General features: G+C 43.6%; 1 long non-coding RNA gene across 2 annotated transcripts in view; it reads right to left on the bottom strand.

The window, feature by feature from the left end:
• Window positions 1–17,325: 17,325 nt before the first annotated feature.
• Window positions 17,326–26,671, bottom strand: part of LOC111095548 — a 114,683-nt gene continuing 105,337 nt past the window's right edge. The window contains exons 1-2 of one of the 2 annotated variants that reach the window (XR_005353608.1): window positions 24,134–24,317; window positions 17,326–17,613 (exon numbers count right to left, since the gene is read on the bottom strand). This is a non-coding gene — a long non-coding RNA (uncharacterized LOC111095548). Of the gene's footprint in view, window positions 17,614–24,133; window positions 24,318–26,671 lie in introns of those variants that run through there. The other variant, XR_005353609.1, reaches the window with a different exon arrangement.

A 26,671-nucleotide genomic window follows, 5' to 3' on the forward strand; every position in this document is an offset into this window, starting at 1 on the left:
GCGACCGGCGGGGGGCGGGAGGGGCTGCGGCGAGGGGGGGCGAAGCCGAGCCCCGCGGCGCGCCGCCCGGGCCGGTGGCCGGAGATGCTCCCGCCGCCTGCGGTCGGAGCGCCGCGGGGCGCGCGCCTGGCGAGCGGGGGGCAGCCCGGGCTGGGCGGGGGGGCGCGGGGCGCGGGGCGGCTGGGCTCCTAGGCTCGTGGGTCCGGGGGAGACTCGGGTCGCGCGCTAGGGTGGGGGCCGGGGTCAGCGCAGCTCCTGGGACCCCTCCTACCTGCCCGCGCTTCCGAGATCCGGAGTTCTTTGGCGGGGGTGGGGGCCTGCGGGTCCGAGGTTTTCGGCGCTGCGAGGAGCCTTGCAGGTGGTGCCGAGAGTTGGGCGGGCTGCTCGCCCCTGCGGCTCTCCCGGGCAGTCGGCAGGGGCCGGAGCCGCCGTCCGAGTTGGCACCGACCCGCCCGGCCCTTGCCCGCGCCCGCGCCCCCGGGGGCTGGGGCTGCCGGGTGCACCCGGGCGGCAAACCAGGAACTCGCGCCCTGTGCGACGGGGGCCACTGTGCCACTTACCCTCGTCTCTCGTATCTGGGTGTTTAAGGTGGGGACGAAGAGTGTGCAACTACCACGCACGGAGGTTATGGAGTTTAAATAATTAATCAGTCTTAAATGCTCTTGGACAAAGCATTGGCCCGAGAACTGCAGAACTGTTTTTAAAAGTCCACGGATTTGTTAAGCGCCCAGGGACCGTTTTCCAATTTGCAGTCTAGGGAGGAGGCATGGAAGCTGGGAAGCTGGAAATGAAAGCTAACATCAAAACTGGGTGTTATGCTCTATGCTGGCAAATTGAACTCCAATAAAAAACAAAACAAAGCAAAACAAAACAAAACAAAACTACCCAGAGTGGCTAGAGACCCCTCGCAGCGGTGTGCACTGCCCACCGCCGGCCACCCGGACCCCGGCCAGGCTCTGCCCGCTGAGGTCAGCCTCTCCTCCCAGCCCTGACTCAACCTCACATCCACCTGAAGCCAAGTTTCTTGTTCGAAAAAAGGCACGTTTCCTTATCTCTAACTAGCACTCGAGCTAGCTAGCTCTGTTTTCCATCAGAACCTTCCATTTTCTTGTGCTCGTAATACTGTTTTGCCACACAATGTGTACATACTTAGACAACATCAGAGGCATTGTCCATCTGACTTTGCAGATCATGTTGGATAGAACCAGTCAGAATTGTTAAATACAGGTAGTAGGATGTAGGCCATGGTATTTGAGAAATGAGTCTTCTGTCAAGTTCATATTGTGAAAAGCGCTGAGTTGAATGTAGTTCACCTCCCGCTTGTTATGTCAGACTGAACTTGACCCATGGATAGTCTTGACTGATTTTTTGCAAAGATCAACTGTTTATTTATTTTTTATAGATTTTATTTATTTATTCATAAGAGACACGCAGAAAGAGAGAGACAGAGACACAGGCAGAGAGAGGGAGAAGCAGGCTCCACGTAAGGAGCCGACATAGGACTCGATGCTGGGTCTCCAGGATCAGGCCCTGGGCTGAATGAAGGCGGTGCTAAACCGCTGAGCCACCCGGGGTGCCCAGATCAACTGTTTAGATGACTCTAAAGGATCCACTGAAAATTAGTCAATTTGGTGACTAGATAAAATAAGCATAGCTTGTATCATCATTTTTTCATCTTCACAAATAGAAATTAAGGCCTGTGTGCAAAAAAAAGGGCCATAAAGCACTTTTGAATGGGGAGTGTGCAAAGTACACGTAATGTGAACTATGGACCTCAATCTGTAAAGTTATTTTACTTCCAAGAACTTTGTATCTTCTGTGTGCTCTTAAAGGATGTTAGGAAGTGGCAGTTTTCAGCTGAGTTGTTCATCTATGTGTAAAAGTGTGAACTCTTGCTATGTGACTGTATTCCAGTTTCAGAACTGAGCCTTGCATTTAAGAGCAGGCTGTGACCAGAAGCTCCCTGCATTTCTTAGAGTCGGAGAGAAAAGGAATGAGCTGGCCCCTCACTGACACACATGGAGTATTTCCCCAGAATCCCAGAGCTTCTGCACCCATGTCAGAGAATCAGCAAGACGACAGGCCTGGGATGACGGAATTGTCTTTGAGGCTCACTGGGAACATTATGCCACCTTGTGAAAATATTGCGTGGCCTGGTGTAGAGCAGCCCAATTTCCAGGCCCTCCCCAGGCGCTCTGCCTCCACATGGGCGATATCCAGCTCTAGGTCCTATGTGGTCTTGCCAGAACTGGCCTGGACCAGCTGCACTGGGCCTCACCTCAGAAACTCAGACCCGGCCCACTTAATCCCAATCTGCGTTTCACAGATTTCAGGCACAGAGCATTTAAGAAGCACTCTTTTCTCACACTTGGTTTCCAAGCTGGTTACACACAGGAGTCACTTGGGGGAGTTAAAACAACAACAACGAAACAATTTATGGCTGGGTCCCTCCCGTGGGGATTCTGATTTAATTGGCATCAAGGACAGCCTGGGCATTGGGTGATTCTGATGTGTAGCTGAGTTTGAGAACCTCGTGTCAGCATGGCTGGCTGCCATGTATACTGTGATGCTGTGGTCAAGGTTGTCCTGGTCAAGTGTAAGGTTGAAGGGTTTGCTTTAGTACCTTCTCACACCGCTACTGCCACCTCCCAAACGTGACCTCTCCCTCTCATTCTTGATTCTAAAGCATTGTCAGTAAGTCCTCTCTAAGGGTTAATTTTTTTTTAAGTTTTATTTTTGTTTCAGTAATCTCTGCACCCAGCGTGGGGCTCCAACTTACAACTCCAAGATAAAGAGTTGCATGCTCTTCTGACTGAACCAGCCAGGTGCCCCACCTAAGGGTTAATTTCTAACAATCAGTTGCCTCACCTTGGGAGGGTGACTTCATGTTTTTCGATGTTGTGGGGCTGGGAGGGAGCAGAGGAGAGGAAGGAGAGATGGCTGGAAGATGTCATCTGTTGTCAAAGAAGAGCCTCAGTCCAAAAAAACCATCCACTCCCAGGCTGTTCCCATCAGTCACCCCATCCCTATGTCCTCTCCATTCTCCTTTCCATGAAAGAATAACTTAAAACTTGAAACTCAGCCTCTAAACGTTTGCCACCCGTGGCAGTATAAGTCAGTCCAGCATGAAGCATATTTTTTGAAGACCTCTGTGTGAGTGCCGGGTTGATGCTACTGGGAGATCACAGGAGATTCCACTTTTCCTATCTGTGCTTTATAACTAGATTTTTTTGTCAAGAAAAGCATCATAGAATTCAGTGGCTTTTATTTAACTTGCGATTTGAGCAGTTATTTTTCTTCACATGGTAAAAACGCATTGCTTTGTCAACAAAAACTGTAGTTTTATATTTTAAAATCTGTATAAACTGTGAAGAACCCCAAATATATTCAAATAAGTACATTTAAACAACATAATTTATATAACATCGGAATTGATACCTAAGCCCTTTTATTAAATGAGCTTCTAAAAATGGAGGCTTTTGCTTTCGAAAAATCCAGATTGATTTTTGTCTTGTGGTTTTTGAACTCATGATTCTGAAATTCAACAGAAGTTCTGTATATTTAAAATCTGGCATTTCTTTTGTAAATAGTGATGTTTTGCCCACTGAAAAAATAAAATCCTGAAATATACTTTTCATGGTTCATGGACTGGTGTTCTCTTAATCTTCAGACCCATCTTTTTCTGCATTAGTGACTTCAACATTATCAGTAGGTTCTGATGTGCTCTTTTTTTTTTTTTTAAGATTTTATTTACCCATTTGAGAGAAAGCAAGTGAGAGAGAGAGAGAGAGAGAGAGTCAGCATGAGGAGGGTGAGGGGCTGAGGGAGAAGCAGACTCCCCACTGAGCAGGGAGCCCAACAACAGGGGACTCAAGCCCAGGACCCTGGGGTCATGACCTGAGCCAAAGGCAGAGGCTTAACTGACTGGGCCACCGAGGCACCCCCTGATGTGCTCTTTGGATAGGCCCAATGTTTAGTGAATAAAGAACCTTGGGATACAACCCAGAGTATATTCCTTCTGTAAGCTTCCAGCAAGTCTTATGTGCCAGCTGCTGTGCTGGACCCATTGGGCCAAGAGGTATTGCTATCTTCAAGCAATGACTCTTCATCTTGCATGTTGGACTGCACAGAGCAGAGAATCCTATGAGGCACTTCAAAAAAGGGAGGTATGAGTGAAAGGGCCACTTAATAAAATGATGTACAGAAACAGTCTCAGCTCTTTCAGTGCTCTGATTCATCTCTCCAGCACCCCCTTGCCCGGGTCCACACAGTGTATAGGTAACAGCAAATCCAGTGTCCCTGTCTGGAGTCTTCAGTCCCTGGTGTGTTCGATGAAGAGGGAGTGAGAAATGTAGCAAACCTGGCTGTTGTTTGAGTCCATGCCCACAGCCGCCTGGCCACAGGCCTGAGGTGCTGCTGTCCAAGGCTGGTTCTGCGGTTGATGCTCATCTGTCCCATTGGGGGAAGTCCATACTGTCTACACCTTGCCTGTGCTCTCCCAGCACCTTTCACTGACCTCCAAGGATATAACTCTTTGGGCCAGCGCTTGCATGTTCAGCTGTTGTTCTCCAAAGCCTAATGCTCTATCAGGGTGGCTGAGTCTCCAGGGCCTCCTGGGCCCCCTTCACAGCTGGCTGGAGCTGCCCTAGGCCAGGAACAATGGATGCCTGCTCACTTTCCATTTGTGTAACTCGGAGTGATTCTTTTTACCGAACAAAGACCATCTGGCTCTAAGTTTACTCTCTGTCTGCCTACTCACAGAAGAGCAAAGCTGCCCTCATGGGAAAGGAGAGACGGTCTGGCCAGAGCAGATGGGTGCTGGGCAGAGCAGACCAAAGGGTGCTCAGATCCAGCCTGTGCCCTGGCCTGGTCAAGCTGTGCCCCCTGATGTATACATATGCTCCCCACCCTTTGCACAAAGGTCATGGGCTTCCCATCCACCCAGGAGCCATCCTTGGTCTGGCTTCATCCCAGAGGGGGTACCCTTCATCTCATTCTCACAGAGGCACCACATAAGCTGATGCTGGTCCCATACCCGAGGTTGGCGTATTTTAAAATTCAGTTTCACCTGTTACCCTCTAGCAGAGGCTGAAACACTTGGAAAGTCATCCTCACCTGTTAGGTAAGGACTTTCCCATTAAGTCCTGGGGCTGAGACCAGAAACTCATCAGGAACAGAGGCAACACTTGGAAGCATTTTCCCTTGCTCTCTCTAGCATGGTCTCACCCGGCTTGGAGCTTCTCTTTGCCTCTCTGCTGACCAGCTTTCTCCCTCTCAAATGTGAACAGATTCCTCGCCCTCACAGGTGCTTCTCCGTCAGTCTACTTACAAACACCAGGCTGGCTGGCTCAGGTGGTAGAGCAACTCCTGATCTCGGGGTCCTGAATTCCAGCCCCACATTGGGTGTAGCGATTACTTAAAAATGAAATCTTTAAAAAGAAAAGCAAAACAAAACACTGCAGCATGGCTTCTACCCGCCTTATAGCAACCTTACCTTTGCTTCCTTTTAGCTCTTGCCCCTATGTTTACCTGGAAACATTTCTTCATATTTCTTAGCTCACATTTCCTGGAAGAGATCTATTGTTTGCAGCCACCTTTTCATAATAGGCCATAGGTCAGAGGTCACATGGAAGCCTATGTATTGTCTATCTCTGATCTGATACCCACCCAAACTCAAACCAGCTGTGGTCTGGAGGTGGGGGTCACACAGTGCCAATATGGCCACTTAGAAAGAATTGAGCCTGGGCAGTTCCATTCATTTACTCATTCATTCATTCATTCATTCACTCATCTAGTATTTATTGAGGGCTACAATGCACCAGACACTGTTTCAGGCACTGGATGTGCAGAGGTAAGCAGATAAGGTGTTGTGGGGCTAACACTGAGAACAGAGACCATCCAGACAGAGTGTGGTAGACCTGGAGCAGCAGCATGTCTGGTCATTTGAGCCGTTGTTATTTGCCATGATTATGCTAAAAAAAAAAATGACATGATGATGATGTGTTCTTGTTTCCAGAGGATGCATGAAAAGCTAATTATACCTAAACTGGACAAGCTCTAGTTTGCATCGGTAGTTCGCTGGTAGCATTGAGACTGATGGCAAAGCTGTGGATTTATTTTGAGCTCTAGCTACTGCAGGGACTACACCAGGAGAGGGATAATATCTTGATTTTTCATTTATTCATTCAATTAGCAAGCAGATGATGGTCCAAACACAGGCTGCAAAGATATTCCTAAGGAATTCACCATCCAGTGAGGGAAGGACGGGCAAATAAACCAACAACTATAGTCCAATAAAGGATGAGCTATGACTCATGCCCTCTCCCAAACGTGGGGAGGGGGGTGGATCCCTGGAGGCTTAGTTCTATGAAATGGCTTGGGCAGGTTAATCAAGAAAGACTTCCTGGAGGAGGTGAAACCTGTGCTATCTCCATGTAAAAGGAGGACCAAAGATGGGGTTGGGTGAGGTGGCAGAGGAGTGTTCAGGGGAGAGGAAACAGTACAGCAAAAGCACCAAAGCCTGAAACAACCCAGTGTTGTCAGAGAACACTCAGCAGTTCCTTTGGCTCTCAGTAGGGTTCCTGTGGGAGAGGGGAGAGAAGGGAGACCGGGGAGCTAGGCCAAGGCCAGAGAATGAGAACATCTCTGTGTCCAAATGTTTCCTGGGAGATACAATTTAGATGACATTTGTAAAACATTTGCAAGCTTGATAGAGGTGTGTTCTGAGTGTATTCTGACGTGGACATTGAGGGGACAATAGTGGAAGGAGACCAGATAACTGAGATTTGAGACATAGAATCATGGTTATTTTCTGTGTGACCTTGGTTAACTTACTTGCCTTCCCTCTGTTTGGCTTCTCTATATCTGCCCTAGAGATGATTAGTAACAGTAACACCTAGCTCATGGGATTTTTGTAAGGTCAAAACATGTAAACACTTGAACTTGAAAGTGGCGTGAAGATGCTGGCACTGTTTGCATACTTCTCTTACGGGACGGACTATGGCATATTAAAATTATGCATTGATTTGTCTCCTTCCTCATACTGTAAAGTCATTGAAAAGAAAAGGTACATTTTATTTATTTTTGCATTCTCACTGCCTAATACAGGGTCAGGTATATACTAGGTATTACTAGTGTTTACAGAATTAGTGCACAAATTACCTAAAAGTCAGTTATTTTGGCATCAGTTATCTCTGCATTGAAAATCAGGCAAAGTAAAGAAATAACATCGAACATTGGGTAAATGCTATGACTTCCAAATGTTTTAAAATGAAAAGAATGAACTAACCAGAGTGTTTTTGAAGAGCCGCTCATGAGATAATTTAGATCTGGGAGTATTGTAGATTCTTCACCTTGTAACGTCTATAAAAGCCATTTGTGAAAGAGAAGTTGTGAATGCCAGCCCAGATCAGGCTGGTGATGACGATGGAATCCAAGAAAGAGGGATTCTGCTTCGTTGGAGGGCAGTGTGGGGACATTGGATGTATGCATGCAGTCAAGCGGGCAGAGAAGGAAGTGGACCCTTCTGCTGATCCAGCCTTGCATTATTTACACACACTATCATTTTTCATCTTTATAGCAACTCTGTGACATAGCTCCATTTTTTAGATAAGGAACCTGGCTCAGGTCGAGTAACCCACCCAAGTCCCACAGGTAGCCGGGAAGTAGTAGAACCAATACTCAAATCTCTCTGGCCTCAAACCTCACACTTTTCTACCATATGCTACCTTAGTACATGCCCATCACCTTTTGAGACAACAACTCACACATACCCCCACCAAGGGAGGAAATTGTGTCTTGTTTTACTCTACAAATATTATTATAAGATACCATAATAAACATGTTTCTCTCAAAAGTTCATCTTAAGGACACAGCCAATTATCTATTTTAAAATCTATCCAACACTTCAAATTTCTCATATAAATAGCAAATTTGAATTAACTGGGACGAGATTCTGGGATCCAGTATTTTCAGGCAAGTATATGTCAATTATCATTAAGTGCATTGTTTTAAACTAAAATTACTCAATACTTAAATCATGTGTATAGCTCATACACAAGAACCATATCTTGTCTCAAAGTACAAGTGTCGTTTCAGTTACAGTGAAGCTCAGAGAAAACAAACACACACACACACACTGAAGCAGCTTTAGTGTTTTAAAACTACCGTACTGAGTGACTCATTATCTTTGATCATGCTAGCTGAAATTTGCACAGAGAAGTAGGTTGCACCAGCCTGCCTTAGATCTCAGAACTAGCTTACTTTGTGACCTATTGGCTAAAACTTGACATTTATATGTCTTACTTTGCAGTTTCTTTCTTTCTTTCTTTTTTTTTTTTTTTTTTTTACTTTGCAGTTTCTTGATATTTCTGTGAAGGTTTGAGAAAAAGCAGCTACTGCTTATCCTTCATAACAGGAAGAAACCAGTGACCTGAAGAAAAGTAAATTATCTGTATCCAGAGTTCAGGACTATGACCAGGGCAGGAAGATCACAGGTGTGATGCTTCAATTTTGGATCAGCAACTCACATATTTTATGTTTGTGACAATTTATGGCCTTGAGTCGCATCAATAGTGTTGGTCTGTAATCTTGTTTCATCTTCATGTATATTTTAACCTACCCGAATGTTGCCATATCTTCTTGTGAGGTATAATTTCTATTATATAATAATTAAGTGGCCTAAACATTGGTAACAAACGTATATTAAACCCCTCTTCACCAATCTACGGGGCATTATAAATCTCTGGTCTCTGTTCCAGATGCCTGCATGAGGTTGATAGAAATGTGTGATGATGATAAACAATGCGATTGATAGTTTAAAAAATCTAATAGTTGGGAGCCTGGGTGGTTCAGTACTTAAGCGTCTGCCTTTGGCTCAGGGCATGATCCCAGGGTCCTGGGATCAAGTTTCACATCAAGCTCCCCGCAGAGACCCTATTTCTCCCTCTGCCTATGTCTCTGCCTCTCTCTCTCTGTGTCTCTCATGAATAAATAAATAAAGCCTTTAAAAAAAAATACGATTGGAACGCCTGGGTAGCTCAGTGGTTAAGCATCTGCCTTCGGCTCAGGTTGTGATCCCAGGGTCCTGGGATCGAGTCCCACATCAGGCTCCCCTCAAGGAGCCTGCTTCTACCTCTGCTTGTGTCTCTGCCTCTCTCTGTGTCTCTCATTAAGAAACAAATAAAATCTTTTTAAAAAATGTAATAGCTCTTATGTTTTCAAACAAATGTTATGTTTTAAAGCATCATACTGGAAGAGTATATGCTTATTCCAATTTTTATTTTTTAAAAGATTTTATTTATTTGTTTGAGAGAGATGGAGAGTGGGATGGGGGAGGAGCAGAGGGGGAGGAGGAAGCAGACTCTGCTCCCCCCTCTCCCCTGTTGAACAGGGAGCCAGGGGAGCCTAATGTAGGGTTTGATCCCAGGACTCCGAGGTCACGACCTGAACTGAAAGAAGACGCTTAACCAACTGAGCCACCCAGGTGCCTCTGCTTATTCCAATTATGATGTTACTGTTTAAAACAGTGTTTGACAAAAATTTGGTGACTGAAATGTTTGATCCCTCATTTTAGCCACTTGCCTTGATGCCAGCACAATTGTAGCTCTTTCTAAAAGTCATGTCTGTCTTTCAGAGACATAGATTTATGTCTTTGGGGCAGATTTGAAAAGACATTCTAGAAATGGCTGTGGGATAGTGACCACGTTGTGGGAGTACATTTACTGTCTCCCAGCATGATTACTTTGGTGGGAATAACAATCATTTTGATATCTAAGTCATTCATATTACTTTATAGTAAACTTCATACCCCCCAAATACGTAATCATGCAAAGAAGTGTATGCTAGCTAAGCAGGCTAGTTTGGATTGTTAGCCTGGTGACTCTGAGATTAAGAAAGGAAGGAAGGCAACTGCGACATTTGCGGGGGTACTCAGTGAGATGGGTATGAGAATCACTAATTGATAGCAAGGATTTGATCAAATGAATACATTTTTATAGCCAGTAATGGAGACTGCCGTGTCTGAGTGGAACTAGAGAGGTTGCTATAAATAATTAATTAGCTCTATGCTCAATGTGGGCCTTGCAACCCTGAGACCCTGAGACTAAGAGCCACAAGCTCCACCAACTGAGCCAGCTAGCAACCCTTATTAGTATTATTTATAATAAGGATACAAGAGCAGCCCCAAACCAGGAAGTAGAGTTGAGTCTTGTGAGTTCTAGAACCAGGAACTAATAAGTTATCTGTGGCCAAGAAGGGTACTCTCTCCATTCCTCTTGTACTTTTTCTTTCTATGGATCTATCTATTTATCCATCTATCTATCTCCTTCCATACATCTATGTTTCCATTCATCCTACCATACCAGATATCTCTGCTGTTATGAGCAGTTTACCACAGAGTTCCCAAGTTTATACATTTTCAGTTCCGGAGAGCTGAGAGATCCCTCAGAGCCTTGGATTCCAATTCTAGATGCCCAGCCTGAGCCAGGTAGCCATGTCTGTAACTAGCTATATTCATTATGTGGGACAAGTGAAGCTGCTAGCATGACCCTCATAGGTGTGGAGAAGATAGCCCTTAGATGGGAGATGAGGGGTGATGGGCAAACATATCTAAAGTTATACGACCTCTGTGGACCAGAGAACCAGTGAGGGGAGGAATTCCTGAGCTCTTGGGAGGCTAATGTGTCCTGAGAAGTCAAATGCGGTCAAGATGAGAAAGAAGAGAAGGGGTGGAGAAACACAATTACATGGGATAAGGAAACATTTGTCTATAATCAGGTGGGCTTTCAGTAGCACAGTGACTTGTGTCTTGGACTTGTGATGAAGGTAGCAAGGACGAGGGATTTTCCTGGGGAATAGCAAGGGCGATGGAAGTCATTGGCTGGGGTGCAGGATGGGAGCTTGTTGGAGGGGTGAGTCCCAGGGGAGCAAGCAGAATAAAGAATGTGGGGGAGAGGGCTTGGTCATGAAGACACACATTCTTCTCTCTCAGCTGATTGATGGGATACCTGATGTCCCTCCAACAGCCACTGCACCTGCTGTAGGGTACACATTACCATGAGCTGTCTGGGCCCCTGTTATTTATTTTCATTTTTAACTTTTTTATTAGCTTCAGAGATAGACTTTAATGATTCTTCCATTGCATATAACACCACATGCTCATTGCATCAAGTGCCCATCTCCCAGTTACCCCATTCCCCTACTCCCTACCCTCCAGCAACCCTCAGTTTGTTTCCCAGAGTTCAAGTGTCTTTTATGGTTTGCCTCCCTCTCAATTTTCATCTTCTTTTATTGTTCCTTCCCTTCCCCTATATTCATCTGTTTTGTTTCTTAAAATTGCACATGTGAGTGGTATTTGTCTTTCTCTGATTGACTTATTTCACTTAGCATAATATACTCTAGCTCTATCCACATCATTGCAAATGACAAAATTTCATTTTTTTTAACGGCTGAGTAATATATATATATATATATATATATATATATGCCACATCTTCTTTATCCATTCATCTCTCGATGGACATCTGGCTCTTTCCGCAGTTTGGCTATTGTGGACTTTGCTGCTATGACCATTGGGATGCAGGTGCCCCTTAGAATCATTGTTTGTATTCTTTGGATAAATACCTGGTAGTGCAGTTGCTGGATTGTAGGGCAACTACTTTAAACTTTTTGAGGAACTTCCATACTGTTTTCGAGAGTTGGGCTCCTTTTATTTCCATTCAGCCCTCCATGGTCATTTTACCAGACCTTCCCTTTCTTTAGGAACATTAATAGTGGGTCTTACATGGTAGATAAGGGCTGTGCCTCTTTTCAAATCAATCCTGTGGTAGTAAGTTTGATTCAAACCCTGGATCTCTGGGGATTACATTCTCTCAGATGGTAACCCTCGCTTCTGGGGCCAGTCTGGGATGTGGGATGGCATTCCTCTGGTCTGATCTGATTAATCATTTCTCAGCTTGGGTTTAGAGTTGGCATTAGGTCACAAGCAATTGTCTAGACCAAGATTTTTGCTGGAATGACAAATTCCCAGAGGGCTGGGATCTGAAAGAAGTCCATGGCCTCAGGCAATTGCAAAATGGGATGTTTGCTCAGGCCCAGGAACCTATTGGAAGGACCAAGAGCTGATAAGCAGCTGCAGAAGGAGAAAGAGTGTCCTGAACATTCTGGTGCTAAAAAATCTACCTTGTCCATCAAAATTTGCGAGCAAATGTCCCTATCTCACTTCCTTCTTTGTCACTCCTCCTTTCTTTTTCTGTACACACCTAATTCAACGGTTGCTCAAAGAGCCCTTTTCCTCCAAAGCTTCCCTTGATGATCATTTTTTGCAGACCCTCACCTGTGTGAAAGTATTAACTGAGGCCTGGGGGTGGAGGTGTCTCGGTATGATTCAACTGGTCCCCATGCCCCATCAAGGAAGCCCTTAATCCTGGGCTGTGGTTTTCAGCCATTATCACCCTGCTGTTCTGTTAATAGTCAGCAGGCAACAAAGGCACACCACAAAAGATGGAAAATTCAAGTTCTAATCAGCTGCACCAGAAAGCATCAAGTCGACCATTTGCTTCTAGATGGGTATTGGATGATGTTTCAGTGCCTCATTGGGTGACTCAAATCAACTACAATGGTCTGTTGACCAGAGTTCTCATCTGAGTTCACATCCAATTTATGTGACAGTTATGTTATCTAACATAGTATTTCTCAAATGTTACTGTGTTTATGAATCACTTAGGGATCCTATTGAAATTCAGTAGGTTTTGGGTAGAGATTGAGCTTCTGCATTTTCTAATAGGCTTCTTAGATTTGCTGATGGTAATGGTCTATGAGCCACACTGTGAGGAGCATGCCTCTAAGGAGAGGTCAGCTGTTTTAAGGATGAATTTCTCATGACACTGATGTACTCCAAAATTCTGTCCATGGAAACTTCCATCTTGCTTGAAAGTCTACTCTTGCTTTCCTTTTGGCAAATATTACTATATATTATTTATGGTAGTTGGAAGCTAAAAAAGGATTTAGAGAGAGGGAGTGTTTAGGACTTCTACCAATGTAGGATATTTTGCTTCAAGAGTGCCCATATGAATTGGCTCTTGGGACTTTATCTGCAAATTCTCTAGTGTGTCATGTTTAGAGGGTTGGTAGATACTAGGAATATGAGATAGAAGTAGAGGGGCACCTTGCTGGCTCAGTCAGAAGAACATGTGACTCTTGATCTTGGGGTTGTGAGTTCGAGTTCCCACATTGGATATAGAGATTATAAATAAATAAATAAATAAACTTTAAAAAGATAGAAGTAGAATTTTTTGGGGGGGGGACTATTTTTGACATAACATTAGTTTCAGTGATACAACATAAATGATTTGATATGTGTATGTATATTGCAAAATGATTGCCACAATAAATTTAGTAAATATCTACTACCACACTTACTTTGTGTGTGGTAATTTGTTTTCTTGTGATGAGAATTTTTAAGATTTATTCTCTTAGCAACTTTCAAATATACAATACAGTATTATTTACTGTAGTCACCAAGCTGTCAGACATTACATTCTTAGGACTTATTTATCTTATAACTTGTAAAGTTTGTACCCCTTGGCCACCTTCACAGAATTTTTTTTAAGGTTTTATTTATGCATTTGAGAGAGAGAGAGAACACAAGCAGAAGCAGAGGCAGACTACCCACTGAGCAGGGAGTCCCATATAGGGCTTGATCCCAGGCTTGATCATTACTAGAGCTGAAAGCAAATGTTTAATCAACTGAGCCACCCAGGTGCCCCTAGAACATATATTTTTAAGATTAAAACACTTTCTTCATTAGAAATCCAAAACTCAAATCTATTTCTCTTTTTCTTTTTTTTTTTAAGACTTATTTTATTTTAGACAGAGAGAGAGGGTGGGGCAGAGAGAGAGAGAGAGAGAGGAAGAGAACCTCAAACAGATTCTTGGCTGAGTGCAGAGCCTGACACAAGGCTCGATCTCACAACCCCAAGACTATATAACCTGAGCTGAAACCAAGAGTCAGACGCTTAACCAACTGAGCCACCCAGGTGCCCTTCAAATCTGTTTCTTAAGATAGCATTACCTAAAACAGGAAAAGACAAGAAGCTTTTAAAAATGGATATATACTTTTAAAAAGTTGTCTGTGAAGAATTTCCAGTTCTTCATTCCTCCGTGTCTGTGATGCCTTTTGTAGAACAGAAGGAGAAACTGATGAAGAGGGAAGTTGAGGTTACTGATGCCCGGCCTAGGCTGTGACCACAGAAAAGTGAAGGGACACCTCGGGAGCTGCTGCTGTGACAGATGGGGTGTGTACCTCCATCTAAGGGATACTTGAGTATCAGAATGTTGGTGCTGCCCCCTGGTAATTTTGAGAATGCTGGAAAATAGACAGATTTGAGGATGCCATAAGAAAGTATGTTAGAATATTCATTAACACATGGTTAATGTTAGAATATTCATGGAAAACACATTGAGGATGTGAGAAATGCATCAATGAGAGAAGCTAATAGTTCTAAATGGAGAACTTTGACTTATTGATTGTGTCAGTCCTGTGACATTTTGTTATCACCTTGGCTATTATAAGAATGTTCCCACATAACCACTACATTCAACAAATTATTATTAAAGCAACCACTGCAGTAAACTTTAACTTTTCATATGAATATACACCGTCTCCCTCTCTTTGAACACAGCATTTGAATATTAGACTTTTGTAAACTCCATAATGCCTCACCCATAGTAGTTGCTTGTAAAGCATTTGTTGGAAGGAACAGGTTATACCTGGGACTATTTGTAGCCACTTAGAGATGGTGAGAAGCCACAGCTGAAAAAAAAAAATGAGAAGAGTAAGAGAGAGGGTGTGGTGAGGGAAGTTAGCAGCACTCAGATCACCTAAGAGAATCTAAAGAATAAACACTGAAAAGACATCATTGGATTGCGTCTGAAGGAAGTGAGTAGAACTCACAGCCAAAACACTTTCAGTGAGGGTCTGGGAATGGAAACCCAGAGAGGCCCAGGGTGAGCTGGAGTTGAAGGGAAGTTTCAGGACCAGGACCATGGAGGGAAATGAAGAGTGGGGAGTAGAGGAAGCCACCATTATCATGAAGAGTCTTCTTGGGAAGCAAATACTTTCCACCCAGTACCTTTCAGTAATCTGTCACTTGCATAGTATTGTGTGCTTGGTCGTGCATGTTCCTGGATGATCCTAAGCATGTAGCAGATGGTGCTGTATCAGGATTAAAAACAAACTGAAGATCAGTTTTGAAAGGCTGGTGTGATCTGTGATGTTCAGCCACCTGTCACTTGCCAGGTGTTTAAGGAGAGAAGTAAGCAATGATATTTCATACAAAAGCTTAGAGGGGCTTATCCCAGCCTCGAAGTGTGCCTTCGGGGCTTATACCCATGCACAAGTGTTGATTTACCAATGGTGTTCCACAGGTACATTCTCCATTACAGTGGAGGATGTCAAAGATAAGCAAGGCTGGACAGTCGTTAAAATGGAAAGGTCAGATTTTCATCAGTAATACACTACAGCAGTAGGGAGGAGTCCAGTGTGAGCTGAACTCCACTTCAATTTTACAGAGGTGATTGCAGTTTAAAGACAGAACGAGGAAGCAAGGGAGTGGGGTGACCAAGGGTCCAGTAGAGTCAGGGATGTGAGGGTTTGTTACCTAGTGCTCATTGACGTTAGATACCTACTGTTCCACAGAGGCTGGGAAACAGGGGCCCTGTCTTCATGTGTTGTAAGAACAAATAGTAAATTCTTTCAGGTGCCTTGAGTTTTCTCAGATAGACACTTTTAAGAAAGGGTGGCAGTGGCTAAGGTCCTCCTAGAGACATGAGCTATTAGGAAGTATGTTAGTGTGTGTTCGAATATTTATAGGCCAAGGTTGAGCCTAGTCAAGAAGGGGGCTTGGAGGAGAACAATCAGGGAGAAGATCTTTGTCAGGCAAGAAATAAACAAAACACATAAAGAATGTTAGATGGTGATAATAAAGCTGGGGAGGGAGATAGGGAATATTGGGATAGAGGGAAAATTTGAGTAAAGCCCTGAGGCAAGTGATGGTGAGAGCCATGGAGATAGCTGATGCAAGAGCCCTCCAGGCAGAGAGAAGAGCAAAGGCCAAGGCCAGAAGCAGAGCTGTGTCCTATGTCGGAAGAAAGGCCTGAAGGGTGGAGGGACCTAGGGAAGAGGGTAGGATGTGCACTCACATAGGTGACAGGAGGCCATGGGCCTCTGTAGACCATTGTAACGATGTTGACTTTTTCTCTGAGATGGGAAGTCAATGGAGATCTTTGGGCAGATGGGTGTCATGCTTGATGAAAAGGGGGAAAGTGAAGTTGGGGAGACAACTGTTTCATTAACACAGTTATCAGCATAAGAGTGAGTGCACATGTAGGACAGGGCCATGTCTGCCTCTTCTTTTCCACGCATGTTAGTTAACGGACAGTAATTAACAAATTAGTGGATCCTCCAAGTTAACACTATACTGTGCGGCTAAGCTCATCGACAACCATCAGAATGTCATCTCACCTCCAACAATTTGCCTTGACATTGAAGACTAAAGCACAATTCTCCACTTTTCCAGCCTCAGCAAACTCAGTTTAGATTTTCCCCATCACTGAGGACACCTCGGTGGCTCACCAGTTGAGCATCTCTGCCTTCTGCTGAGGTCATGATCCCAGGGTCCTAGGATCGAGTCCCTCATCAGGCTCTCTGTGGGGAGCCTGCTTCTCCCTCTGCCTATGTCTCTGCTTCCTCTCTCTGTGTGTCTCTCATGAATAAATAAATAAGATCTTAAAAAAATTTTTTTTCTCAATCACTAAAATAATACATTTGTAATATAAAACGTTCAACCAAGGAGCCCCTGGCTGGCTTAGTGGGTAGAGCATGTGACTCCTGATCTTGGGGTTGTGAGTTCAACTGCCACGCTGGGTGTAGAGATTACTTAAACAAACAAAAAAGTTAAATGGATACAGATATATATATAAAATAAAAGCCTAGATTCTCTCACATTCAGCTTGTGTTCTTTCAGGCTACTTCTCTTGGGAATACACACAACTATGTAGGAATAATTTTTTTTCCCTTTCACCAATTTGAGATTATGCTATGCATAATAGCATATGCATTTGCAAACTACATTTTCTACTCAAAAATTTCTTGAACATTTTTGCATGTTCATACGTGATTCTAATGGATTCATCTTAAAGCTGGCAGAAGCTGCTACAGTGTACCTGTATCATGTTTTGTGTGAGTACTTCCCTGTCCGTAAACATTCCACATTTCTTTTGTTGCAGCCTGAAAAAAGACCACCTTTATTCAGAATCATAAGGCTCTTGTGTTTAATCTTACCGTTATGGAGCTAAAAAACATATATATCACTTTGTGCAGTGAAATTCATTTAATGACTAGTTATTTTTAGTTTTCTCTCTGTGGTCTTCCTGCACACATCGTCTGCCGGTTTTTCTGTTGCTGGGCTTTCTCAGCTCTCGGTGTATTAAGGGTCATGATCCTCTTTGTCTGTTGTATCCGTTGGAAGTATTTTCTGCTATTTAGTAGCTTTCGCTTTGTTCTTACCACCTTCTGTTGCGGGTGAACAATCCAGTTTTGATGTGTGAAGGTACCTGTTTATAGACAGAGAATTTACAAATATGCCATATATGTCTGTATCTGCTTTGAAATGCCCTTCAGTAAAAGCCATTCGCTTCTGTGATGCTTATCTCCCCTCTCTGGTGTGGGAGGCTTCCTGCTTGCTTCTGGCTGGGTGTGCGTCCCTAACTTCATTTAATGGGGGAGGGAGGTGATTCAAAAGAGCATGTATTTACATTCAGGTCAGATTACTGCGAACATCTGTGAAGTTGGGGATATTTGCTCAGGGGCCAGTTAAAATGTGGGACAGACCCTGCCTGAAGCAAGTTTCTATTGTTGCTGTGCCGATTGGAAGGTGTTTGCTGGAGCCAAAAGCCTTACCGCTTTATCACCAGCACTGCTGCCGCGTTTCTCTGCCTCCAGCCCCCATCCTTGTATTAGTTCTGGAGCAACTCACATAACCATCTGTGAAAACTTGGGGCGGTGGGGTGGGGGGGATGGAGACAAAGGACTGGGCGGTGGGGGGGGGGGGGCATTCTTGTGTGTTCTGTCCTCTACCATGATGATCACCAACAGAGACGTTCTACGTGTCCTTTATCCGTTTATTTTCTGCTTTCCTTCTTGCTCCAGTTGGCATGCCTGAATTTCTGGCCACAGAGAGGCAAAGAAAATGGACAGCCACCTCACTGAGTGTCAGAATTTACTTAATCAGATAGTAAACCTGGCCAACCGTTTGAATAATTTTTGTCTAACTAATCACGTGAATTGCCTTGTTGTTCTGGTGAAATTTTGACACTACCACCTATTCCCATCCCCCCACTTCCATTCGTAGATAAAATCTAATTACCACCTCGGGATGGGTTCTTGTCATGCAGTACAATCACAAGCAATGAAGAATTCAGGACACGTTGACATTTGTTTATTTTCATTTTGTATTTAAACTAATGTTTAAAAGCTATTATTTCACAATTTTTAGAAAAAGAAGAGCAAAAGGAAGAAAGGAGGGAAAGAAGGAAGGAAGGAAAGAAATAAAGAAGAAACCAAAGCTTTTTTACTTTTCATAATTGATCAATTCGTAGTGCATTGCTGGAGCGAGTAATAGAAGGGACAGTGAAAACTCAAGATGTTTAAGAAATTAATGAAGCAACATAGTCCCTGAACCTCAGGCAGGTTTCTGTTCTCTGTAGCTAATTACCAGATTCTCCAGCTTTGATTAGAATTTTTTCTAAAGATTTTATTTATTTATTCATAGAGATGCAGAGAGAGAGAGAGAGAGAGGCAGAGACACAGGCAGAGGGAGAAGCAGGCTCCACGTAGGGAGCCCGATGTGGGACTCCATCCAGGGTCTCCAGATCATGCCCTGGGCTGCAGGCGGCGCTAAACTGCTGCACCACTGGGGCTGCCCTGATTCGAATTTTTCAACACAGAATTTTATGACATGAGGGTACAGTTTAGCCCTTGGTCGTTCTGGACTTTAATCCTTAAATTTATTTATCCCAAGACATTAAATATGGACTTTGGTTCTAGGCATCTCCAATGCTCCTGAGTGCCAAGAGTTAATGGAAATGATAACCAAAGACACGGGAAGATGTGCTACTTGCCTGTCTTCCTTCCTCCTAGAAACCACATTTGTCTTTGAAATAAAAATGAGGCCAGAAACAAAGGGCCTGACCAGCCCCACCTCACAAAGGGGGGGTGGGGGTCAGAGGAACTGGCTGAACACTCTCCACAGAGTTCACTGATAAGAGATTCATTTGGTTTGAACAACTCTTCCTTTTAAAGAATAAACTTTACCTGCAAGATAAAGGCCATTTAATGGTCATTCACATTCATATGCATGTAAATTACTATCTTCATCAGCATCACCATCCCTGTGGTATTGTAGAGAAGCTCACTGTTAACATTTTTGATCCTCATAACTACTTGCATCCAGATAGACTCTTATTTATTCCTTTTCTAGGATGAGGGAAGTGAGAGGGAGCGTATTGCCTTGGGTCCTACAGCCAGTGAATGCCAGCAGAACTCAAATCCAAGGCTTCCAATTCCAAGTTTCCGACTGCTGACATCCGCTTAATTATACTCTCACACCTGTGGGAACAAGCACTTTGGTTGGGGCTTGGGGAAAGAGGAAGGAGAAGGGTATGGAAGAGTCAGAGGCAGTGTGGGAAGCGACACAGATGTGGCCTGATGGTGAGGGAGCTCACTGCTGTCACTGCACGGGGTCTTGATGCCCAGTGAACTGACACTGCCACATGGCCTAGTCTGGCGTGACCTTAGAAACACAGACATGTAGTCTCTTTTGCCTGGATTCCGAAAAAAAACATGAAGGTGACACCTGTTGAGTGGAAATGTAAATCAAGCCATGTTCTTGAGCCAGTCAAATTTAGGTCCATGGTCCATGGAATAAGCTAGAACTATCTTCTATCCTTGAGCACCATCAGCACGTTGCTGCCAGAACACCCTTCCCCAGTGCTTCTTTCATTTTCCTTATTATTTCCTCAGAATCTCCCTTGGGTCCATCCACTGCACTGACTAGGGTGCTTCTTTATACCTCATGTCCCATGTCTTCATTTATCCCCCAGATCAGGAATGTACCAGTGGAAAGAATTAAGAGAGACGCTGTACAATCAAAATGTATGGACTTTATTTGGACTCTTATTCAAACAAACTGTACACAAAATACTGGATATTTGATAGTAAGGAGTTAATGTTATTTTTAGGTGTGAAGTGATAACATAGTAAAGCTTTTTAAAAAAAAATGATCTGGGGTCACTTGGGTGGCTCTATTAAGCCTCTGACTTCAGCTCAAGTCATGATCTTGGGGTCATGGGATTGAGCCCCACATTGGGTTACCTGCTCACTGGGGAATCTGCTTTTCCCTCTGCCCTCCCCCTGCTGGTACTTGCTCTCTCTGTCTCAAATAAATAAATAAATAAATAAAATCTTTAAAAATAAAAAAAATAATAATGGTTTTCCTCTATTTATGGAGAGTAAGAATTTATCTACCCTTTTTCTCTAAAATGTTAAAATCACTTTTACCTAGCTTCTTCCCTTTACCATATAAATAATCTTCTATCTGCATTAGAAATCTTACATTTCTAAGTTCATATGTAGTAATAGTGCTAGTTTTTTTTTATATTTTATTTTTTTATTCATGAGAGACAGAGAGAGGCAGAGACACAGGGAGAAGGAGAAGCAGGCTAACCACAAGGAGCCTGATGTGGGACTTGATCCCAGATCCCAAGATCACGCCCTGAGCCGAAGGCAGATGCTCAACCGCTGAGCAACCCAGGTGTCCCTAGTGCTAGGTTTTTAAAAAATAAGTCATAATCCATTCATCTGTTGGTGGATGTCTGGACTCCTTCCACAGCTTGGGTATTATGGACAGTTTGCTATAAACATTGGGATGCAGGTTCCCCTTTGGATCACTACATTACTATCTTTGGAGTAATACCTAGTAGTGCAAAAAAAACAAAATCTTGCCATTTGCAAAAACATGGGTGGAACTAGAGGATATTATGCTAAGTGAAATAAATCAACTAGAGGAAGGCAATTATCATATGATCTCACTCATGTGGAATTTAAGCAACAAAACAGAGGAGCATAGGGGAAGGGAGGGAAAAAAACAAAACAAGATGAAATCAGAGAGGGAGACAAACTATAAGAGATGTGAACTTGGGCACCTAGATAGCTCAGTGGTTGAGCATCTGCCTTTTTTTTTTTTTTTTTTTTTTTAGCATCTGCCTTTGGCTCAGGTTGTGATCCCGAAGTTGCATCAGGCTCCCCACAGGGAGACTGCTTCTCCTTCTGCCCATGTGTCTGCATCTCTCTCTGTGTCTCTCATGAATGAATAAATAAATAAGATCTATAAAAAAAAAGAGAGAGATGTGAACTCTAGGAAACAAACTGAGTGTTGCTGGAGATGATGGAGAGCACATGCATGAAGGAGAGCACATGCGTAATGAGCATTGGGTGTTATATGCAACTGATGAGTCACTAAATTCTATCCCTGGAACTAATAATACACTGTATGTTAATTGAATTTAAATAATAAAAAAACTCATGAGTGTCAGATCTATTATAAAGACCAAATTAAATGTTTCCATGTTCATTTTAACTTGTTAGGTCATATGGTAGAGAGATGAGGAAGCTCACTATTTTCTTTATTCTTATCATCTTTATAATTTTTCTTAGTAAAATTCTGGGCAGAGGAAGGAAAAGAGGATATATAAGTGAATTCTGGAGTGGCAGAATAGATTTTTTAACGATGGTAGATTTTTTAACGATGGGAATAGGTAGAGGTCCTCTTACAAAATCAGTTAATGCTATTTGTTTATGAACTGGCATTTGAGTAGACAGGTGTGTTTTTAGACTTTTGAAGAAAACTTCAGGCCCTTGCTGCAAACTGTGGATCAAGAGTGGTGGTCAGATAGCTTGGTAGTGCAGAAACTCCTCTCTGATGATTGAGCAGCTGGAATGCGTGGGTATGACTTAGGCTTCTCCCTCCCTCCGTTCTGAGGAAGGGAGGTATATTACAAAGCCCAGCGAAAGAAAAGGTTGCAGGGAACTGTTGGCAGTAGAAACAGGTTAGAGTAGCTTTCAGCCCCTCCCAGCCCATCTTAGGCTTCTCCTGCATATGGAGTGAGTGGAGGCTTACTGGGGCCACATGAGGAATGACCTAATCTTTAAAGGTCTGTGAAGACTTCCTGGAATGGGATCGAGGTTTTCCCCCACTGTAATATGTAGGTGACTGTTCCAGTTGAGCAAGTGTCCTTGTCCTCTGCTGCTTTGGGGTAGATTTGGATCTTGGCTGAAACATTCTCATTGCAGACATCTGCTTTTTATTTGCGTCTGATCAAGTGGGTCATCTCCAATCACATCTCGAGGGCCATTATGAATTCATAGCCAAAGTTCCCTGGATCTAATGTGAGACCAGCCTGTTTCAAAATTGTCACTGACCCTGTGGGTGAAATGGCAGGAGAAGGAAAGGAGAGGGAGAAGGGGAAGACTTATGAGTTATTTATTAGTTTGTGATACTATGTATATCAGTGGTAACTCTATCCTGACATCGCTCCCTTCATCTCCACCCTCCACTCATACTGGGTCTCAAGTAGGAAGAGACAATGGAGGAAGGAATTGAATATGATTCATTCATGAGCATGTAAGACAACCCCTTCTCTTCCCTCTCTTTGCCATCTAGCAAATGTTGCCAGTTATTTTCCAATAGTAAATGAGCACGAATTATGAGGATTATTATGAAAACATTATTAAGATGTAGAGTTCTTGTATATGGGAATTGTTTTAAGAAAATAAATAACTTGATATTAAAAAAATCTTTTTAGTATATATTGCATAGTATTGTTTATTAAAATACAACTCCCTAAGTTAAAAAAAAATTAAACCCAATCCCATAATTAAATGATTGTACTCATGGAGAGAGATTCTGGGGAAAAGTATATTGCAGGACTTCTTTTCTTTTTCTTTTCTTTTCTTTTTTTAGGGGATGCGGGGAAGAGAATGAGAGAGTGAGCCACAGGGGAGCACAGAAGGAAAGAGAGAATCCTAAGCAGGCTTCATGCAGAACTGACATGGGGCTCAATCTCACAACCCTGAGATCATGACCTGAGCCAAAATGAACAGTCAGACACTCGACCAACTGAGATACCCAAGCATCCTGCAGATTTTCTATCTTTATAAAGAGTCCTGCAGTTCCGAGTGATCTAATCAATTGATTGATTCATTAGGCACTGGAACAAGTGTTTGATTCTATATCTTAAATTGGGCTAATTCATCTATGAACCATGTGACTAGTAACCAGTTAAAAATGACCAGAAATCTGATTCAGTTTTGGCCAGCCATCTTGAGCTGTCTTACTTAGTTTCTGTCATTTACTTATTTCTTCATTTGGTCAACCCTAACAGAGAATCTCCTACATGGAAGGTGCTACAGGAAAAAGTGAATAAGACATCACGAGCCCCTATATTTAGGATCTTATTTCTGTGACATAAACAGATCTCTGACTAATTTCATTTCCATTGCCTTTCCACATAGTGTAATATGGGCTATCATGGGAGGGAGACCTGACCTGGACTGGAATTGTCAAGAGAGGTCACCCTGAGGAGGTGATGGATATCTGAGCTGAGTTAGGAAGGATTAAGTGGGCATTCACCAGGTGAGAGAGAAGAGATTGTTTCAGGCAAGGGGGGCAGTGTGGGTACATGAATGAGAGGGAGAATAGGGACCATGGGAAAATAGTTGAAATGTAAAATGCAATGTGTGTGTGAGAGAGAGAGAGAGAGGAGAGAGAGACTGGGGGTGAGACGTGCGAGGAGGGTGATGTCAAGAGTTGACAGGAGTTCCAGGCTTAGGACCAGTTGGTACCCTAGGGAACTTTAAGTGATGATCTGGCCAGACTCCTGAGCCTGGCCGCCAGACTGGGTTAATCAGTCTTGGACCCAATTTGGCTTAGTGGGTGGCCAGCCTGGCATGGGCCCAGCTTATCTCAAACATAGGCAAAGATTAGAGGAGAAACAGCAAGACTGACTTCCTTCTGACCTTGGCATGATGCACTTGCTGCTGGTGAGCCATTCTGCCCTCTCAAGAGATTCTGGTCCTCTGAGAATGATTTCCCTTGGGGAAGCTGGGGCTTGTCAGTAATGGAGAGGCCCATTCCAGTACTGTTCAATCAACACATGCACATAGTGCTTACAAACTCCTGGAGCTTGGCGGACGTGAAGACCCTCAGACCTTCCATCACTAGCAGAGGGTTCTTAGGTATCCAGGATACCTACAGAGGCTATACTCCCTACTTCCTCGAGCTGATTACTCCACTGTGGGGCCTCATCCAAAAAGACTGGGTGACCTCACATCAGACATAGACCAGGTAGGAAGCAAGGAGTTGTCCTTAAAAAATGACTAGCCAAAAGTTTTTCCTTCTATTATTGACATATTATTGCTTTCAGTATATATGGAGATAAAAATGAATGTTGAAAAAAATTTAACTTAAACCTGAAATATTATTAGTATGTAACATGTCTTTAAAAAATACTAGTTACTATTTTTTTTAGATTTTATTTATTTATTCATGAGAGACACAGAGACATAGGCAGAGGGAGACTCAGGCTCCCTAGGGGGAGCCTGATGTGAGACTCAATCCCAGGACCCCAGGATCATGCCCCGAGCTGAAGGCAGATGCTTAACCACTGAGCCACCTAGGCATCCCTACTAGTTACTATTTAAAAGGAGTTTCATAACTCTGTTCTGAGTTTAATCCTGTAATTCTAAGAAAGTGACATTTATAGACTATTCATACAAATAAAATGTTGAGTTGCTGTCAGTCTTCTCATGGTTTTTCTGGAGGTTCTGATCAAAAGAGAAAATTATGCACATGAAACAAGGCCATGTGATGTGAATTTGGTTGGGTGGTTGTAAGCTGTAAGAACATAGGGTTTCTGTTCTCAGAGTGTCTTGCAGGAGGGCCTGGTTACATCACAGCTGAGCACTGGAGGCCCACTCCAAACTCCACCTTCCCTGGCCAGTCACTCTGCACACATCAGGCATGCTCCTCCATGCTCCTGTATTATTTTCCCTCCCTTCATAATTCAATTTATCACCTGCTAAAATGACCTTGCTGTGTCTTGTTTGCATTCCCCTCCACACATACACAGGCTAGAAAATAAAATAAACTTCATGAGAAGAGGGACGTGCCATCTTCTTTTTAACTCTGTCTTTTATTGGCATATTAGATAGTGAATTAATATTCGTTGAGGGAAAAACTGAATGGAAGAGGTTATTGGAGAACTTTCAGGAAGAAATTTTGTGCAGGGCACCCATCAGGCCCCCAGGTTTAGGTCTTAGCCTTTTGGAGAAAGGAACTGTAAGGCTAAAATGGGCTGAACTTACAGGTGCCAAGGTGGGCCCAGAGTGCAGGAGAGATGCACAGAGCCTTGGGCTGATCAGTTCTCCATGTCGCCCGACATAGTCAGGTGTACAAGGAATGCAACATCCGAGGGCCTCTGGCACAGCCTCAGTGTTCCCACAGCTGCACTATGAGATGCCTCATCAAGTGACCTTGAAGGTAGGATATCTGAGAGGAGTGGGAGTGTGGGAATGGAGACTCCCAGATTCATGGGACAGCTTTGGTGGGGCCCAGGAGCCCTGCATCAGGAGTGGGACAGTGAGGCAGAAAGTGCTGGGTTATTACCACTCAGGAGATCTCACCCTGAACCACTGGGTCATGAAGTCTGAGGAAATTCAGGGCTCTTTGGATATTAACCTCCATTAAGACTGTCAAGGAGGTTCGGGAGCCTATTATCTGATTTTGGTCTCTTAATTATGTCCTGCTCTCCAAAAATGCCCTCTTTTTTTCTCCCCATGTCTCAACATGTGTGATTCTCTGTGCTTTGAGGGCCTCTTGTCTCTACTTTCTCTGATGGAGAGTTTCCAGTCACCCTCCAAACCCTGGTCAGATGCGGCTGCCTCACTGAAAACCTAATTAGCTCCTCTTGCCAGAGTTACTTATTCTTTCCATTGTGGTCTCGTAGTCTGTCATAGTCTGTCGTAGTCTGTCGCAGTGCCTCTGTAGTAATCTGTTTACTTGACTGTCTCTCCAATGGGACTCTTAGTTTTCAAGAGTTAAAATTTGCATATTCCATCCTCATGTCACAGTATCTGGTTATGAAAGATAAAAGCAAAATTAATGGGGCACCTGGGTGGCTCAGTGGTTGAGCATCTGCCTTGGGCTCAGGTTGTGATCCCAGGGTCTTGGAATCGAGTTCTGTATCAGGCTCCCTGCAGGGGAGCAGCTTGTCCCTCTGCCTGTGTCTCTGCCTCTCTCTGTGTGTCTCTCATGAATAAATAAATAAATTTTTAAAAAAAGAAAAATGAAGGAATATGTCCAAAGCATTAAAAACAGATTGACTAGGGCAGCCCAGGTGGCTCAGCGCTTTAGCGCCGCCTTCAGCCCAGGGCATGATCCTGGAGGCCCGGGATCCAGTCCCACGTTGGGCTCCCTGCATGGAGCCTGCTTCTCCCTCTGCCTGTCTCTGCCTCTCTCTCTCTCTCTGTCTCACGAATAAATAAATAAAATCTTAA

Source organism: Canis lupus, chromosome 1 (assembly GCF_011100685.1).
Source record: "Canis lupus familiaris isolate Mischka breed German Shepherd chromosome 1, alternate assembly UU_Cfam_GSD_1.0, whole genome shotgun sequence".
NCBI lineage: Eukaryota > Metazoa > Chordata > Mammalia > Carnivora > Canidae > Canis > Canis lupus.